The 18,887-nt window shown below is 36.8% G+C and overlaps 1 protein-coding gene across 4 annotated transcripts in view; it reads right to left on the bottom strand.

Moving 5' to 3' along the window:
- The window catches only part of CDH12 (cadherin 12), a 431,901-nt gene that overhangs the window by 175,237 nt on the left and 237,777 nt on the right, over positions 1 to 18,887 (bottom strand). Inside the window, exon 2 of one of the 4 annotated variants that reach the window (XM_048311289.1) lies at positions 14,332 to 14,370. The exons of the other annotated variants lie outside the window; for them this stretch is intronic. The gene's annotated coding sequence lies outside the window, so the exon portion shown is untranslated. The remainder of the gene's footprint in view (positions 1 to 14,331; positions 14,371 to 18,887) is intronic. 4 annotated transcript variants of the gene reach the window in all.

The following is an 18,887-nucleotide window of genomic DNA, read 5'->3' as shown; positions in this document are numbered from 1 at the left end:
CATAAAATACCATTTAGAATCAAAACATTTTTAAATTAAAATAGTCAATAATGAACAAAGTCTATTGACCTCAAAATTAAAAAACTAAAAATAAAATTCATTTCATATACTATTTTGAAATGTCATATTCTCTTTGTAAATTTCACTTTATTTATAAATAAACAAACAAATTGAAACACAGATTCCTTCCCTTTTAGAATTAGCAGCTTTTTAGATAAATTCTAATTTAAAATCAAGAACAATTGTAAAAAAAATGTTTGTTTAGAAAATATTTTTTAAGCAGAAAAGGAAAAAAAAGCCTGTTTTCCATACAATCAATCATTCTAAGGTAAGTCCTCTCACAAACACAGTATGTTGCAGTGTTGTATAGCAATTGTTTTCCATTGTCTTTTAATAACAGAAACACTGCAAATCTTTATGAACAAAAACACCAACAACAAAAACAAAAGATTTAAAAAAAATTACAGCAGTAGCCCTGTATCCTGAAACCACTGCTATCATAAATTAAATGGAGTACTTTCCAGTTGTAGATATCAGTTGTGGGAGGTAAAAGCAGAAGAGAAAAAGAGAAGATTGCAAGATGCCATTCTATAAAGCAGAGACAGAAAACTATAAAAGTGATTTTCAATACAGACCACAACCCAGAAGTCTGCCCAAATGGTTTACCATGTCATATTAGCAGAGAGGTAAAATCTATGTCCCCATGATGGGCAATGACCTTATGAGCTGGAGACTGCAGAAATACAGCAGCTACAAGCAGAGGAGACTCAGCCACAGAAGGAGCTATGCAAAGGAGGCCACGGTATTCCTGGAATGCAGCAGGAAGAGCGAGGACTCAGGTAAAAATTTTTACTCATGTTCATGATTGAATATTATAACACAGCAGTTCTAAATAATTCTCTCCATAAAATGACAGTTTAATTCTATAAAATCAGCATAATTTTCATCTATCAAATGTAAGTTGTGACAAGAAAGACTTATTTGCATGAATTTCCATCCTTCTGTCAACACAAAATTTCCTGGCAGGCCTGTACTCCTGCACCTGCTCAAGCTCTCAAGCCTTGCAAACCAACCTCCATGGGGCCTGTGAGCTTGGCTTTCCTTTCTTCAGCCACTTTTGTCACTTGTGTTCTCCTCCCGCCTTTCCCTATTACATACAGCAGCAGAAAGGCCTTGCTTTGAGTCGAAGACCAAAAAATCAGCTAAAATTTCTCTCTCACCAAATCACTGCTCCCCAAACTCTGGTGCCTCTGATTTAAGATAGGGAAATAATAAAGATAATCATGTTAAAGAGATTACATTTAATTCTGTAAGAAAAAAAAATAGTGAAAAATGCTTAACAGATTTTAATCTTTATTGCATTTAACTTTGGGGGTTTGGGTTTGGTTTTTTTAAATAAATACTTTATACTATTTTGTCTCGCAGGCTCTATCTTAAGACCTACGTTCTTTAATATCTTCGTCAATGACATAGACAGTGAGATCAAATGCACCCTCAGCCAGTTTGCAGAGGAAGTGAAGCTGAGTCATGCAGCTGACATACCTGAAGGATGGGATGCCATCCAGAGGGACCTGACCAAACCTGAGAAATGGGATGACAAGTAACTCATGAGGCTCTACAAGACCAAGTGCAGGGTCCTGCACCCGGGTCAGGGCAATCCCAGACATGATTGAAAAATAACTGATTGAAAGCAGGCCTTCAGGGAAGGACTTAGAGGTTCTTGTGGACAAAAAGCTGGACATGAGCCAAGAGTGTGTGCTTGCAGCCCAGAAAGCCAATCATATCCTGCATTGTGGCCAGCAAGGCAAGGGAGAGGATTCCGCCCCCTGATCTGTGCCAGTGAGACCACACCTGAATGCTGCCTCCAGCTCTGGGATCCCCAGCACAAGGAGGGCATAGACCTGTTGGAGTGAGTGGAGGAGGAGGCCATGACGATGATCAGAAGGCTGGGGCATCTCTCCTATGAAGACAGGCTGAGAGAGATGGAGCTGTTAAGCCTGGAGAAGAGAAGGCTCCAAAGGCACCCTTTTAGTCGCCCTTCAGTACTTAAAGGGAATTTATAGGAAACATCTAGAGCAACTTTTTACATTAGCAGACCTGGCAATTAGACTTAGATTGGATGTTAGAAAGAATTTATTTACTCAAAGGGTGGTGAGGCACAGGAAGAGGTTGCCCAGAGAAGTTGTGTATGCCCCATTCCTGGAATGGTTCAAGGCCAGGTTGGACAGGTTGGTCCAGTGGTGTATAGCAAGGGCTGGGAATTAGATGATCTTTAGTGTCCCTTCCAACCCAAAATATTCTGTGAGTCTATGATCCTGTGAGTCTATGAATAGTTTTGAAAGAAGGGAAAAAACAGAGATTTTATATTAAAATAATCAAATCAAATGTCTGAAAATATTTTAAAGTCCATTATGCCTATTCATATATATTTTCAATTGTTCTTTAGAATAAGGTGATGCAGTCAGATTTTAACTGAGTTAGTAGATTGCTTTCCATTTCCATCAAGAGAAAATCCACCAATCCACAATATCTCAGATCCCATGACATCCCTATATGTTCCATTTTATTCAATTAAACATTATCTGCTTGCAGATAAGATATCTGTTAAGATAAGGATCTGGTTGCCCATTTCAAGCTGAAAGATTTTACATTAGGATGAATAAAGGAGACTGTTGCAGAGCATAGTACATCCTTAACTATATTTCTTTCCCAACAGACTTACATGACCAAATAATTTTGGTAGAGGGTTGGGGTTTTGCTTGTTTGGTTGGTTGGTTTGGTTTTGGTTTCACTGTGTTTTGTTTTGTTTTGTTTTTTTTTTAATCACAAAAGTAGTAACACCCTTGTAAGAATGTGTAGCATTTCACAGCTGCATAAATTACAGGTTACTAAGCAAGGTCTGCTCTTGGCCTCATTTAGTTTTCACAAACTGAAGCTTGGCAGGATACTCGCACATCATCTTTATTCAATAGACAAAGACGCTTCTTGAGCACTGTCTAGGCTGAAAAGCAGGATCACTTACCCTGACGTTGCTTACACTCACTCATTCTGATTGCAACAATGGAGCAGATTTGCCCTCTTGAATAGAAACAGCTTAAACAATTTCTTCACCCTGTTTCAGTTTCACTTACCCAATAGAGTCCAAGGTTAAAGCTGTGATTTGACATTATTATACTGACACTAAGGGGTTTTTTTGCTGTCTACACAAACATGCATAAAATTATAGTAACTATTCATACCTTCAAGTACTCATACCTAAACATTTTGCCAAATTAATATAAAATGATTATTGCTCTATAATACTGTTGGTACTCTGAATCGTTTAAGTCAGCCAGAAAAGAATTAAAAAGTGGTTTCTTCACAGTATGTCATCAGTGCTTTATTTATTTCTGAGGGCATGCTTTGGCATCTGTATGCCTACTGGGATTCTGAAATCTTCTGTAGGATCATTTACCTACAAAAAAGATTCACTTGGATACATACAGCCTGCCACCAAGCTGACAGCAGACTTTTAGTCAGTCACAATTCTCTCTCCATCTATCTCCAGATTTTTCAAAAGGGAAAATTCAACTCTTTAATGGGTTGTGTAAGAACAATAACTATTTTGAGACTCTGTATGAGATAGTCAACTCTTTTGCTTAGGAGGAGGGGTATGTGGGGCTACCACATGTCACCCCAGAGAGCTGGTCTGAAAGGGCTGACCTTGTTTGTGCTGCTTTGCGATTCCATGAGCAGAAGCCTGACAGGAGACTTACCCATCACCATTTATAATCTGAGAAAGCCGGGCTCCTGCATGAGGAACAAGATTAAAAATGGTTACAGAGTTCCACATGAGTTATTAGCTGTTAGCCTCATGTAAACATGACTAACGGATAATGGAATTAGCTTGGCTGAGCAGAAATCACCCAGAGGATCTAAACACTTTCTCTTCCACCCTAAAATATTTCACAGAGGAAGAAGAAGGGTAAGGAAAGTCTCGCATGTCACTTTAACAGCCTGGGTGGGTTATGACATTGCTTGAAACAGAATCCTCTAGAAGGAGGCAGATGTGCTTTTTGCCTTTGCACAGACAATTTGGAGCTCAGAAGAAAATAAAATTAATGCGTGGAACAAGACGAACAGATAGAAAATATTTATTTTGCTGTTTTGTCCTGGTGTATTGTTGCTTTTTGTTTTTGATACACCATTTAAGTCCATAGACAGCAACCAACTTGACACTTCATTGTTAAGAAAGCACAAAGTAACCTGAATTTGGGATGCAGCAAACTTTCCTGCAGGAGTTGACAAGCCATTTTCTCCTAAGCAGTGATCAGACCTTAAAAATAAAAAAAGGATAAAAGACTCTGTATTTCAAGTACACAGATAGACACCTAGACAAGCACCAAAGACAAACAAGGAATGGTTGCAGATTTTTATCAATGTAACTGACACAAAAATCTGCTTAGGCTTATTAAAGAGCCTAAAAACATACAGCTGAAAAGTGTAGCATTCACACAGCCTGCAAGAACATCCCCCCCCCCCCCCCCCCCCCACCAATAAAAACCCCAAACCAAAACATGAGGATAAAAAAAAAAAAGGAAAGGAAAACTTCATGGAAAAGACCAGAGAGGACTGGGTGCTAGTAAAAAATCTAATTTTTTTTGCATCTACATAAGGCATGAAATCAATAACATGTCAGTTAATAATTTATTTCTCTGAGTCTTTTGGCTCCCTTTTATTTTGCTAAAGCTGATCAGGAAAAAAAAAAGAGAAAAGAGGCGAAAGATTTGTGAACATGATGCTTGAAAAAGTTCAACAAATAATTTACCACTTCTCTTTCTACTTTTGTGGAATGTATTTTAGAGCAATGATATGGATGGCAAAACAAAGCTTTGTGCTCACAGAACCTGCAGGCATTTTAAAATGGCATTTCAGAAGAAGAAAATGTGGCTTGCAGGGAAGATTTAAAAAAAAAAAAAGAATTGGTATACATCAGTTCCACCTGAAATGAACTCAAGTCCCTAATGTCCTGAAAAACTGATACTTGACTTTCCTCATTCTTATACTAGAAAGATTGAAAAACATTATACACACTGAGTGCTGCAAATTTCAGTAATGTTATCAAGAATTTGGGGAAAATTTACTTCTAGGATATATTGCAGTTTCAAATCTGTGAGTGCTTCTTAGAAAGCCTAAATTTCCTGTGACTCCTTTTTCTGCATATGGTCACTGTAGATAACATATTTTAGGACAGTCAGTGTTTCCTCTATTCAGAACAGCTGCAAAGCACAGTGGGATGTGAGCACACATTGCCCTGGGTAAATAGCATGACATTCCTTTGGTCATTATGAACCATTTTTCCTGGTGGTGCTTTTGGTTCTGATCATTTCTCTGTTCAAAAGCATATGTTCAGTCACTCCACAAAATTATTTTTCAGTTCAGAAGCTTAAACACTGGAAACAGTCATTTCTGAGCTCTAGAGTCAACCAGGGGGAAGACAAGTAAAAGACAGAAGGGAAGGGAAGATGGAAGTGAGAAAAGGTAAACATGTTCTTCTAAAAACCCTTGTCAATAACAAGGTAACTAAAACCTCATTCTTTGACCTTCATATATGGTCTTTTGCATCCACTACAAGTATAATATAGGAGAATTTTTCTGCTATCTGTTTACAGTTGAGGCAACAAAAATTGGTAACACTCCATTCTGATTTGCATTGGAAGGAGATGCAGGTAACACTTTTTAATGTTTCACATGTTAAATTTGCTAACCTTTCTTTTCTGTGTGGTATAATGTCTTTCCATGGATCTCCTCAAAATGCTGTTCTTTAAAAACAGGTTAACAACATTTTTCATACAATTTATTTTGGTAAATCTTCCATTAGAAAGGAAACAGTCTGTATCCCCTGCATCTAACACACTTAGTATGCACCTTCCGAAAATACTGGCACAAGTGAAATTCTACTTTAAGATTTATATGTTAATATATATCTTTCTATCCTTTTACTTAACTTTAATCCTGAATGTTTCGGGGAAATAAAAACAACAAAAAACTGACACAGTTTTTAAAACCTTATTGCCAGAAAACCAAGAAAAATATATATTAAAAAGCAACAAAAATTGGTTCTCATTTTTTTCTGTCCTATTTGGGAAGAAAAACACAGATTACCTCACAAACAAAAACAACTTTGTGGAACTAAGAACTAATAAAGAGTTTATAATGTAGCAGTATAGTTATTAATAGCACAATTTGATGGTGGTGAACAAAAAGTACATAGAACCTCTTAAACATTAAAGAAAAAGTGTATTTACTACATAAAAAGTTGCTTTAATAATCTTCCAAAGACCAAAAAAACTAAGTAGTGATACAAATAATAATGAGTAGTATATATAGTAGGACTGTTCATTTATACATCCATATATACCATATAAATAAATGCTTCAGAGTATAGCACATGACTTTCTAGGCACTAATGAATAAAACATCTTGATAGATCCTCACAGAATATGAATACCAGTAACTGTATTTCACAAAGAGGGAATTGAACATAGAGAGAAGGGATCTGAAAAAATCTATCGAGGCAAGCAGACCTAAGATTTGAACTGAATCCAACCATATGTCTTCAACATTGGCTTAGTCCTTCTTGGCTATAAGTGGTAGATTGAAACGCCAAATGTTTCTTATCTAAAAGGTTATGCCACTTTTAAATGCATTCTGAGAATACAAAATTTGTTTCATAGATTTCAGTGTTACTTAAAAGCTACATGACCTGGCACAGCAAGTGCTTTCCTCGGCTTCCAAGATTACTCTTTGAAGAGTGACTTGTTGATGCCTTCACATTGCAGCAAGTCACATGCACAGAGCATGCAACATGCATTTGGTTTTATGGTCTATCACACATGTAAACTTGAAATGCCCACACTTAATCAAAAAGAGAGCATCTAAAACACAATCAGTTTTTTTAATATCCTAGAAGCTCCATGAGAGCACAAACCAATGAGCTTTTGATAAAGGAAAGCCATCCAGGGGAAAAAAAAAAAAGAAAAATAAAACAAAAAGGAATAAAAAAAGCAAAGATATACTTCATTGCAATTTTTCAGGCTGATTTTAATCTATGAAAAATGTACACTAATTTATTTGTTGAGTTATAATTTGTGGCTGTTTTAAATTGTGTAGTGCTCAAAGGGAAGTTATTCTGTGTAAAAAAGATTAAGAAACTTGATTACTCAAGTGCAGTCTCATGAATACTATTGATCTCTTCTCTCCCCTACAGAGAGTGGTGACTGTTCTCTATAAAACCTTTGTTTATAACAATTACATCTTAATAGCACTGCATGCAATTTTCTGCTTTTGCTTAATATATGCTGCTCTTTTGCTCTACAACACCTTGCTGAAATGTCTCATTATTTTCAAGATGAGTTGATTATATTTTTTAGTATTACTTATCCATGATATTAAGCGTCAGTCTGAATTTGACTTCTACACATTGATCAAAATTTGGTTTTCTTATTCAATCCACAAACTATCTACACTTTTACAGTGCTTAAGCTGACCTTATACTCTGCGTATTCTAACTACCAATAACATGATATGATAATCATAGGAAGTATACACAGCTGAAAGGAAAAAAAATATATATATTTGTAGGCACCAAAGTAAGTTTCTTGGTTTTCACACCTGTTTTTTTGCTCTTTATGGTGCCTAATATATGGAGATGAAATGAAGACTCACATTTTTGGATGCTCCAAACCTTGCTGAAGATATAATTTTTAGGTTCCTCCTATTCTTATGTTCATAATATCTAAGCAGTAATCAGTTATCAACACATTTAAAAATCACCTTAACTGAATCCAAGCTAAAGTAAAATGCATATTCCCCCCTTTCAATTTTTTTTTTTTTCCTCTCTTCAACTCTAATACTTTTAAATGTCCTCACTAGAGAAACTTGGTCTATTCAGGTAAGGTTAAACAAGAGTTTTCAGTGATCTCAAGAGTGTTTCTCCTCCTCTCAAAACCAGATATAGCCAGCGTACTCTTGCAGGGAAGATGGCAGAAGCATTTATAATCCCGGACAGCACTTTCAGAGAGAACCTCTGCTTTACTGCCTCCACCAAAAATCATTACATTTTGGCAAAATGTTACACTCCTGTAGCCATGTGCTCCCATCAAATCTCCCAATGCACTCAGGCAGTATCAGCCTTTCTCTTTGAAAATAACTGTATAGGGTACATACGGAGAAAATCAGCTGACTCTGCTTTTTGTATAAAATAAGTGCTTTTTTGCTTCCTTAGATGTGTGTTTGTTATATCCTGTGCATGACTGACCAATTAACATTATTTTACTCAGTCAGATGGAACAGCCATCTCCTCTCTTCCCTTGGTGAACCACTGATATATTTTATTGTGATATACAATCAATAAACACTACTAATTTTGTATTTTTTGTTCTATATTAAAAAAAAAAAAAAAAAAACCTGACAAATGTTTTGATGTTCTACAGATATGTACTTCATTACTATTATTAAGAAAAATCATGATGGTAATTAGTCATTCTCAGGTGACTGATCTTCAGTGTCCTTTTCTAAGCCACTGTCAACATCTTCTCATGACTCAAACTTTACAAAACCTGTACAGTGATAAGTGGACCACAATCTTTTGCCTCCATTTGCGCATGCTGCAGATCACTGTCATTTTATTTTTTCCATGAATTATGCTGATTACTGACTCCCACAGAAGCCTATTGACAATTTTTAATTTTTTTCACAAGACCTTCAATAATTCACTGCACAAAGTCTGGAACTGAAAAGTCAAAATAGTTTTTGATCCCTATATTACTAAAAGGAAAAAATCATAGCAACAGAGGAGTGCATGCTGGTTTTGGCTGGGCTGAAGTGAATTTTCTCCATAGTAGCTAGTATGGGACTATGGCTTGGATTTGTGCTGGAAACAGTGGTGATACCTCAGCGATGTCTTGGTTGCTGCTGATCAGTGCTCACACAGAGCCAAGGCCTTTTCTGCTTCTCACACCACCCCAACAGCAAATAGGTGGGGGTGCACAAGAATTTGAGAGGGGAAGCAGCTAGGACAGCTGATTCCAGCTGATCAAAGGGATATTTCAGATCATATGGCATCATGATCAGAAATAAATTAAGGGGAAGGTTGGCCATAGGGCTGCTGCTCAGGGACTGGGTGAGCATTGGTCAGGTGGTGGTGAGCAACTGTTTTCATTTTTATCACTTGTCTTTCTTGGGTTTTATTTGTCTCGTTATTACTTTCTATTTTATTGAAATTGAAGTTGTTCTTGTCGTTGTTATTATTATTATGTTTCAATTATTAAATTGTTCTAATCTAAACCCATGAGTTTCTTGCATTTACCCTTCCAATTCTCTTCCCTCCATCCTGCTGTGGGGAGTGTGAGCGAGCATCTCTGTGGTGCTTGGCTGCTGTCTGAAGTTCAACCAACACGGAGAGTGAGAGTAATTTTTTTCAGATGGAGAAGTTGGTGATGAATTTTGAGTATTACTTTCCTGTCTTCTTTGTGTCAGCCTTTCAAAGCACACAGATCTGTATAACGTATTCTTTTCTAGCTGGGCATGCCCAGCACAGATGCTAAATTAAGGTCATATTATATTAAATATTATCATAAAATATAACCAGTTAGCTTTTTTTTTCTTTTTTAAATTAGGAGTCAGCTAGCTACACACTTTCCATTACCAGCAGAAGACAGAGCCCAGCAAATGCAGTACATCTTTCCTCATATTGCTCATGCTGTCCTAGAATGGGATTATTTCAGTTTTATTGGCAATCTGTCATTTTTCTAATTCAGTATATGACAGCACAGGACAGCAGCTGAAAACTCTGCAACACTCTCCCTCCTTGCAGGTTGCCAGATTTCTTTTTACAGTTCTTTGATTGTCTGTTTGTAAGATAAAGCAAAGCCTGTACCTTGTCTTTTATGAGATCTCATTACAAAGTGATTCTTTGGTAACATGAATGAAGGAGAAAAGGTTTCCAGCAAGTTGGCAAGGAATACTTTTTCCAAATTTAAGACAGTCACTGTTCCTTTGGAAGCAAGGAGTGTTACAATTGCTGAGTGAGAGGCATTATTTGATTTATAAACCACCACTTTAGGCTCTGTAATCTACAGCTTGCACTGTTGGCCTATGCAACAGGCCTTCACAGCTTGCTCTATTTCCTTCTGCAGCCGAGGTTCATATAAATGGGTCAAACATTTTTTTCCCCAAAGCCAAGTAGCCTTCATGCACTGTAAGAATATATGTTTTTCTGCAGTAACACAGAGTCACCAGTCTTCTGCCTTTGTTTAAAGTCCTAGTTTGTAGCAACAGTGACGTATGGGGTAACTTTGAAAGGGAATGTATATAAATTCCCAGGCTCTAATGACTTAACTACAACCTGCAGTGTCTCATGTGCAGTCACTGCTGGACTGCGCTGCACTGAATGACAGGTCTGTAATCAATCTCCTGTCTTTCCTCCAGGAACATCTAAAAAGTTGTAAAGAGTGGTCTCTATGATTTGTGCAAAATCTCAGACTCTGAAAGATCTTTTCACCAAGCTACTAGTGGACAGATCAATAGCACTCAACTTCAGCAATCCTTAATATCCTTTTATAAAATTGTATTTCTATACATTCTCATGATCATTGCTGAAACACCTTTCTCATTTTGAAAATGTTTATTTTCAGCTTTTGTTCACACTTTAATTACTAAAGCAAATGCTTCTCTTTGATGCTGTTACTGCAAAATACCAGGCAAAATATGTGTATCAATGCCCTACTTGCAAGGATCAGACAAATCTGGATGTTGGCTTCCTATAAAAATATTTCAGAGTTCTAATAGAAACTCATTCAGTTTCTCAAAAATACTGAAAGTTACATTTTATGTATCTTCCAGAGTGAAAAAAAAAAGGGGGAAGGGGGGTGAATTTCCCCTGTATTTGCCAAACCACAGATGTGTTGTACCCATACACTGCTAAAGCATGTATTCCCGAGATGGACTTAAATATCTTTAGGTACATTTGTATGTTTGTTTTAGCTACTATTTTCCTTATTACATTTTCCTCTACTCTCCTCACTTATTGTTTTACTATTTACTATTTTCCCTATTTTCTCTTTTTGTGTTTCTTATGGTCTAAAATTTTAGCTCTTCCCAGTGCTGCTCAGAATGTCTGGTCATTCTCCTTCATTTGTTTCTTCCCCTCATATTAAATGTCCAATATGTTCTATATACATCCATGGAAGTGTTCAAGGTCTGGTTGGATGGGGCTCTGAGAAACCTGGTCTAGTAGGCGTCCCAGCCCATGGCAGGGGGGTTGGAACAAGATGATCTTTCATCTCACTTCTAACCCAAGCCATTCTATGATTCTATGATATCAAAAAAATCTTCTTTCCCAGAAGATATACTAGATGCCAAAGGCAACCAAAGAAGTAATTTTAGATTATTTTTCTTTTTAATAGAAGCATTTCTACTAGAATTTCTTTCTTAGCAAGAAAAGATCCTCCTTATTCCCATTCCTTTAATTATTTGTCTCTTTGTACGGAAAGAGTTCAATCATAATTTTGTTTTGGAGGTATAGGTAACTTGGTGGTTGATTTTGTTTTTTGGGGTTTAGGCTTACTATATGTCATCTGCTCATATTAACAAAAAAATAAAGTATGGAATTTCAATTTTCCCGAGGAAAAGGGAAACCTTTTAGTTACATGAGTTTTAGGTAGGGTTGGAGTCTTTCTCTGACTCTGAACTATGAAGTACCTGACATCTTCTAAAATGTAATAAGAACAAGCCCAGGTCTCCTACCAAGACAATATTACAAGCTTTCCCTCTTTCTCCACTTTATTAACCTACACATGTAGTTCAAATACTTAAATAATATGGGTAAAATTGCCACTACAAATAGTGAATTTTACCTTATTATTCCCTTGTCACCTGCTTGGTAACTATTTCATTGTTTCTGATGTAGAAGTGCCCAGTCTGAAATTAATAAGTGCTTTTCTTATGTAGATAATCTATTCCTTTTTAGCTGTAATATTCATCATGAGTTGCAGCTCAACAGAACTTGTATCTTGTCAAAGTATTCCCCTTTTTCCAGACTCTAGACACCATTAACCTTTGCAAAGTAGCAAGCTATTACAGTGCTTACTTTGTTTTCCAGACAGGCTTGCATTTACTCATATCTGTAGACTAAATGCTAGCAATTTATTATTTCCAATTCTGACCGGTGCTCATACTTATGCCTCATGTATCTTGACTCAGCTTGTTGGTAGTGACCTGAATTCTGTTTCCTGGTTTCTGACCCAGAATTTGCACCTTTAAAAAAAAAATATATATATATAACAAATCTCATGGCCAGGTGCATATAGCCAGACTATATGCAAAACAGCCTGTAGGAACAATCGACAAACAAGTGATAGGAATATTTTCAAAGCCATGCAGAGCATTCTGGCACATGTATTTACTAAGTTTAGATAGCACCTCAAGGACCCTGGTTTACTTGTTTTGTATCCCTTCCACAGAGTTATGGATTCATTTAAATTGGCATTAATCCATCCCAGCCCCTTGGGCCTTGAAGTCATATATTTAAGAACAGAACCAAACATGGCATTTTTCAAGTTCTGCAGTAGATCTGGTCACATCAGACTGGCTCAAGAACACTCAAAAGCAACTTCAGGTGGAAGTCTTTTTCTACCTCAGAAAAGATGAGGCTGTTAGTGGTTTTAGCTACCTTTAGTGTATTGAGATGCAACAGTAACACAGACTCAAAGAATTGATCATAAGTAGTTTCAACTTTTCATTCTGTTTTAAATTCTAATTAGTTGCCAGTCCAAAGTCAGATGCAAATGGAGCAGAACACAGATTTCCACATGTTCATGTTTTATCTGATTTCTCTGTGGTAGGAAATTTTGTGGGTTTTGAGCACTCAGTATCATAACATGGCATCTCTCTCAAACACTATTCTTTTACAGTACCATACATATTGAAAAGTGACCTAGTTTTGTATCAGTCCATAAAGTTACAGATCATAAATCAGATGATTTATGACTAGCTAGACTACGCCTGAAATTTTTTGTGAATATACATTGATAGGAAGGTGACATTAAAACAAAAAGCTGCAACTCTGGATTTAATTACAGATGAATGTAATAAGAAGGTTCTAATTTCAATTTGAGGTATATGATTTCTTTGATATACACTACTGAATTATGCAATCAGGAGCTGAATTATTCGTTCAGCTTTTTTTTCGTGTGTGTGTTTTCTAATGTTTTCTCCATCATCCATGTTAGATGCAGCTGCAAAATTCCTCATACACAAAACTTTATATGGTTCAGGAAGCCACATAGCCTCTTATGCTAATATTTAAGAAAATAATTCCTGACTTTTTACTTGACAAGAAAACCAACTTCATAAGACAAAAAAATCAGGTTGACATGTCCTTCACATGATGGATATACAGATGATGTATCTGCTTACATGAGTGGATGCCCAAAAATTGGACAAAATGACACAGTAATTAAATCTGTGCAACACCACTTAGCAATGAAATCTGAACCTGCCACATGACAGATGTGCTGCTGCCATGGGAGAGGCAAGAGACAAAAGAAGACATAGAAGAAAAGGCCATAAGGAACAGACCACTGTGACAATGAAGTCAACACTGCTCATTTCTAAGGGGCCACTGAGTAACGAGGGCCACAGACTCTACCTTTTGGACATGTCTGTTCACACAGGGGGTATAATTGCTCTGCTTTATAGCTTTAATAAATATATAGGATTTCCCATTATATACAATAATATGGAGAAATTCTATAAAGAAGATGAGATGAGCATGAAGCACAAACACCTCAGAATCCATTGGCTGAAAAAAAATAAATGTTATGTTATGACTCACATTTCATAGAGTGTGTAAATGGTAAGGACATTAAAATATACATGTGGATGTGAGTGCTAATGTCAGAAGTTGCTAGGAAGTTGTCTATATGTTTTTCTGGAGAAATTTAATTGCATTTTGAAGGTCAAAAAATTGTTAAGCAAAACAATTGGGGCTGTAGGCTATAGCTTCTAAACTGTGCCCACACAAAATGACAGTGTTGCAAAAACCAGCATACAACATCAGCTCAGTTTTCACTATTACCTTTCATGCTCTGAACAGAATGTAAGTTTTGTTCTAACAGATAACCTCTTTTAACAGCAATGTTAAATGAAAGCATATATGCATATGCAGCGCAGTTGTCCTATTAAGGCCCTAAAGATAAAGATCTAGCTGATATCAACTCACAGTAGGTAGCTAATTTCTAGTTAATTAGGTATGCAGCAACTAGCTAATACAGTATGTAAAACTCTTACCCTCTTTGAACTGCACACCTCCTTCACACCCAAATTTTCCTCCAAAGTGAATGCAACAAAAAAGAAACATTGAAAAGGGATGAGAAGGACAGAAACAGAGCTTATTAAATTTAATCTAAAAATGAGCAGCACTTCATTTAGTCCCCATTACATTTCCAGTGGTCTTAATCAGCCTTCACAGTGCTATGCATCTCAAGACTTCTACACTTTTGACCCTGGCTGCATGATGGAAACTGAGCTCAGATTAATAAAAGAAAAAAAAAAAAAAAAAAAAAAAAAAAATTAAATATTTCTTTTAAATATTTGTGAATCTGCCTTTATATTACAAGATTTCATAACAACGGCAGTGAAATGAAAATCATCACCTTCCAGGATATTTTGCTTAGCTGTGATTGCCAGAATCATGTCTTATTTCACTTTGCTCAGAAAGGAGTATAGTGGCTTCTGATGTTCTCTCAAAACACTCTTGGCTGATAAATGAAATAGACCATAGAAAAAACCAAACTATGAGACTGAATATTTTAGTGATGAAAAGGGACTCACAATTTACATGCAATTTGCTTCACCTCTTCTGCAAGCTTCAAAAATTTACTTTCAGCCCTTGAAATAGAGTATGTTTCCATAAACCTCTCTGCATTTTGGAGCGGCAGAAGGTAGGGAGCACATTCAGAGGGCTTCAAAAATCCTGCACTTCAAAAATCTGCTGCACTCTAACTGTTCTGCAAAGATGGGAAGCCTTATTTGGTAACACTTTCTAGTTCACCAAAACCACAATCTAAACATAATTTTGAAGACTGTGCATATATTTAATGGTGTATACATATATGACACATGTATCTTTATTTTACAGAAATAGTTTGAGAATAATGAAAACCAAATGCACCTAGCATATATAGCCTAATGGTTAGCTTCACTCAGGTGGGACCCCTAACTTCAAAAGAAGTAGAGAAAATGTCCTGGTAGACTTGAATTGTTGACAGCAGTGGCTTTAATTAGGCTTCACTTTGTCATCACTACTGCTCTTTCTGGCTCTACACAGCTCTCTCAGAAGAACTATAGAGAACTGTCTAGCCAGTCTTAAAACCGAAAGTCAACTGTCATTCATTCATTCCAGAGTCATGGATCTCTGGATTGCATCTGACACATATTCCTGTATTGAGGTTGTCATTGATATGAATACTGCTGATAACTTTTTCTTTCATAAGAAAATGCTGCTCTGGTGGAACACCCACTCTTCAACACATAAATGAAACTTCTGAGGAAGAGCAAAAAGCCTTTATCAGAGACAGAAAACACACAGAATAGTTAATGCAGCACTAACCAATGGAGCAAAATGGAAATTAGTATTAAGAATTCAAATTAATCCCCTTAGCATCAATAAAAATTATTTAAACTCATCAGACTGCCTATTTCCCTTCAAATCATACATATTACAACAGTCTCTTCCTGAAAAAGTGAAGCACAAAACATTTTGATAGTTTCTGGATTTTTTCTGCCCTGTGGTGCTGATTTTTTACAGCTGATTTCTTTGTACATTTTTGTATCGAACAAATCTCAGTCCCATCTGTAATTATGTTTCATAACTATTGCTAACTTGATATTTTCATGATATTTTAACTTTTAAGTTTAATTTTATTGCTTACACTGAAGTAGCCCAACACCACTATCTAAGGCTCATTAGTTACCAAGGCTCAGGAAACCGGGATATATGTATTATTTTCTGTTAGAGAATGTACCATTCAATTCCCTAACTTCCCTTGTTACTAAGCTTTGTTGGTGAAACAGACTTTGCCTTCCGCCAAATGTTTGTGTTGCTTTTTCAGTTGCTTCATTACAAAACAAAATAAAAGCCTTCTGTCTTAAACCTCTGACTTCTAACTGAATTTAAAAATAAAACCACAAAACAGCAAAAATCTTTTCTAGGGATTAAATTTGTACTCTTGTATTATGCAATAATTTGACTGCATGAATGTTGGAACAGATTAATTTGAAATCCTGCTTGAGTATTTGGAGTTGAAAACAGAGCAATAAGTCATTGAAAATTTAATTTCCCTTAGATTTACAGTGAAAGCTCAGCTTTGATCTATGGCATCTATGTCCCAACAAACTGGCCATCCTTAATGTTATCACTCTTCAGACACATACTTCCATCACTGAAATATAAGGTATAACAGATATTTGGAACACTGGTGGAGGACTACAGTAATGAATTAACAAACTGAAAGTGACAGAGAAAGCTTTGTAGAATGTAGTTATGATGAACAGACATCAATCAGCAGGTTAAGCCTCTGATTCAGCAATGTGCTTCTGTCCCAGCCCTTTATTCCAGCATAGGAGCAGTCCTATTTATCCGAGCCAGCCCCAGACCTGGCACAGAGGGCTGCACTGGAGGAGCAGGATGATGTTCCAAAAGCACAAGCCTGCCACAGCTCTGCTCCCGTCAGGAACAAATCAGACTCACGTGATGGCAGGAGCAGCAGCTGATGGCAAAGGCACAGCAGGCCTGGAGAGTGGAGTCTTTCAGAGAGGTGACCACCAAGTTTCCTGACACTTTCAAACCACAGAGACCTTGGAAACATCCTGTGGAGCAATACGGCTACCCTCCTACTCAAATCTCACTGGGTTTTCTTTCTTGGTTTGATAGATATTGTTGCTGTTGTTCTCACTGTTTTATCATTTTTATACATTTTGACTTTAGAAATGCACAAGTACATTCATGAATCCATCAGGATCATATCTAATGGATCTGCTGCTCATCTCACAGCTGCTCATATATTAAATTCTACTTTAACTATGAAATCTGCCTGTCCTGAAGAAGTCACCAGGGTGGCCAGAGTTATAAAACAGAAAACAAAGAAACAAAAGTTTTATGCAGCAATATCCAGTTCTGGGGTGTTTAAAGCAAGGCTCCTGTATTTTACATATACAAAAATTAGGAAAGATAAAGCAAAATAAGGAATCAGATTAATCCTCAGATATGATTGAGGTATGGGGTATTGTATTACAAAATTGAAAAACAAGTGGGAGAAAGAGGGGGAGAGTGAAAGAAAGGAGGAAAGGAAGTAATAAAGACCTCCCCCAAAAGCAACTATGTTTGAAGCTCGCAGCAAAATGGGAAATGTCATTTTGTCTCATGGTTGGGAAAATGAGATCAACGAAGTTGGACTGCCCTGACTGCAAGACTGGTCTTGGATGAGGAGCTTTTGTGGTCTCCATTCCAAAGAACGGCACTCTGATTACCAATTAGCACTCATTTCAGGCAAATTCCAGCTATCCTCTTCAACTAAGGCCTGCAGTAAGACTTTAAAAAAATGGCATGTATTCCTAGTCCTTCAAAAAAAACCACAGCAAGCCTTCATCAAAATTACTAGACTTCCATTGCTTTCAACCCAACATTATTTCAGAATAAAGCAGCCTGCTTTATTTTCTTTTTCAAATATCTGGTCTCCATCCCTGCCTGAAATATGTAAGACCATAACTCACTATACCACTAGGAGACTCCCAAACTGTCCTACAGAAAGAAATTTGCTTAGCTAATTTAAGAATCATTAAAAAAATATATGCTTCAAGCATCATGTGGTGGTTTATCCCCGCTTCCTGCTCCTCTTTCTAGGACTGCACAATGATATCAGAAAGGCTCGTTAGGCCTCAGCCTTGATGAGCAACACCTGGGGTTAGCTCCTCTTGAGCTTGTCAAGAAAGTGTTCTCCCAGGAACTGGTGCTGCCTTAATGAGCTTCTCTTTTTTTAATAACAGCCTCAGAAACTTATTATTTTTTCCTGAATAACAACCCAAGTGGAACATGTTTTTGTTATCAAACTTTCAAAGAGCTGAATTGCTGCTGGGATGGACAATTACTATGATTACAGCCAATTCTCTTGTGGCCCTATAAACAGCGTTCCTAAACAAGACCCTTTGAGCTCTCCTGGACCACAACGGGCTGTGACCAGCAATCTCCCTCTGAGCAGGATGCCTCTCAGAGCCAGAGAAGTCTCAAGTTTGCTATACCTGGAGGATCACCAAATGATGATGACAGAGCCTGGGCTGATACCCCCCACTCCTCAAGACAACCCTTTGACCACTGAGAATATGCACAGGCATCCAACACAAGTACTTCACTGAATTCAATGGGAATTTTTCACCTTATACATACTCCTTTAGCTCTGTGTGTGTGTGAATATGCCATAGCAAATGTACTGTGAATGTTGCTCTCTTAGATTCTTAAATATATTAGATTCATAAGTAAGTAATGCCTAGAAGTGAGTTACTATTATGCTATAGTAAATTCAATAGAATCTTTTGTTGAATTGTTTAAATTAGGCTATCATTTAAGTGCTGTTAAGTTTACATGTTCTTAAAACCTCCAGGCCTGAACCATTTGTCAAGTCTGGGGCTAAATTTGGCAAGGGGATCCACTCTCAACATTGTGACTCAATGGGAAATTCTCCCTTATTCTTTTTTATCCTTATAATTTCCTATTCTTACCCTTTTTCCATCCCAAGCCTCCATATAGATTATTTTTGGATTATTTTAGATTTTACTCTGTATGTTTTAAC

Source organism: Corvus hawaiiensis, chromosome 1 (assembly GCF_020740725.1).
Source record: "Corvus hawaiiensis isolate bCorHaw1 chromosome 1, bCorHaw1.pri.cur, whole genome shotgun sequence".
Classification (NCBI taxonomy): Eukaryota; Metazoa; Chordata; class Aves; order Passeriformes; family Corvidae; genus Corvus; species Corvus hawaiiensis.
Note: the sequence above shows the minus strand (reverse complement) of the source record. Positions and strands in the feature narration are given on the sequence as shown.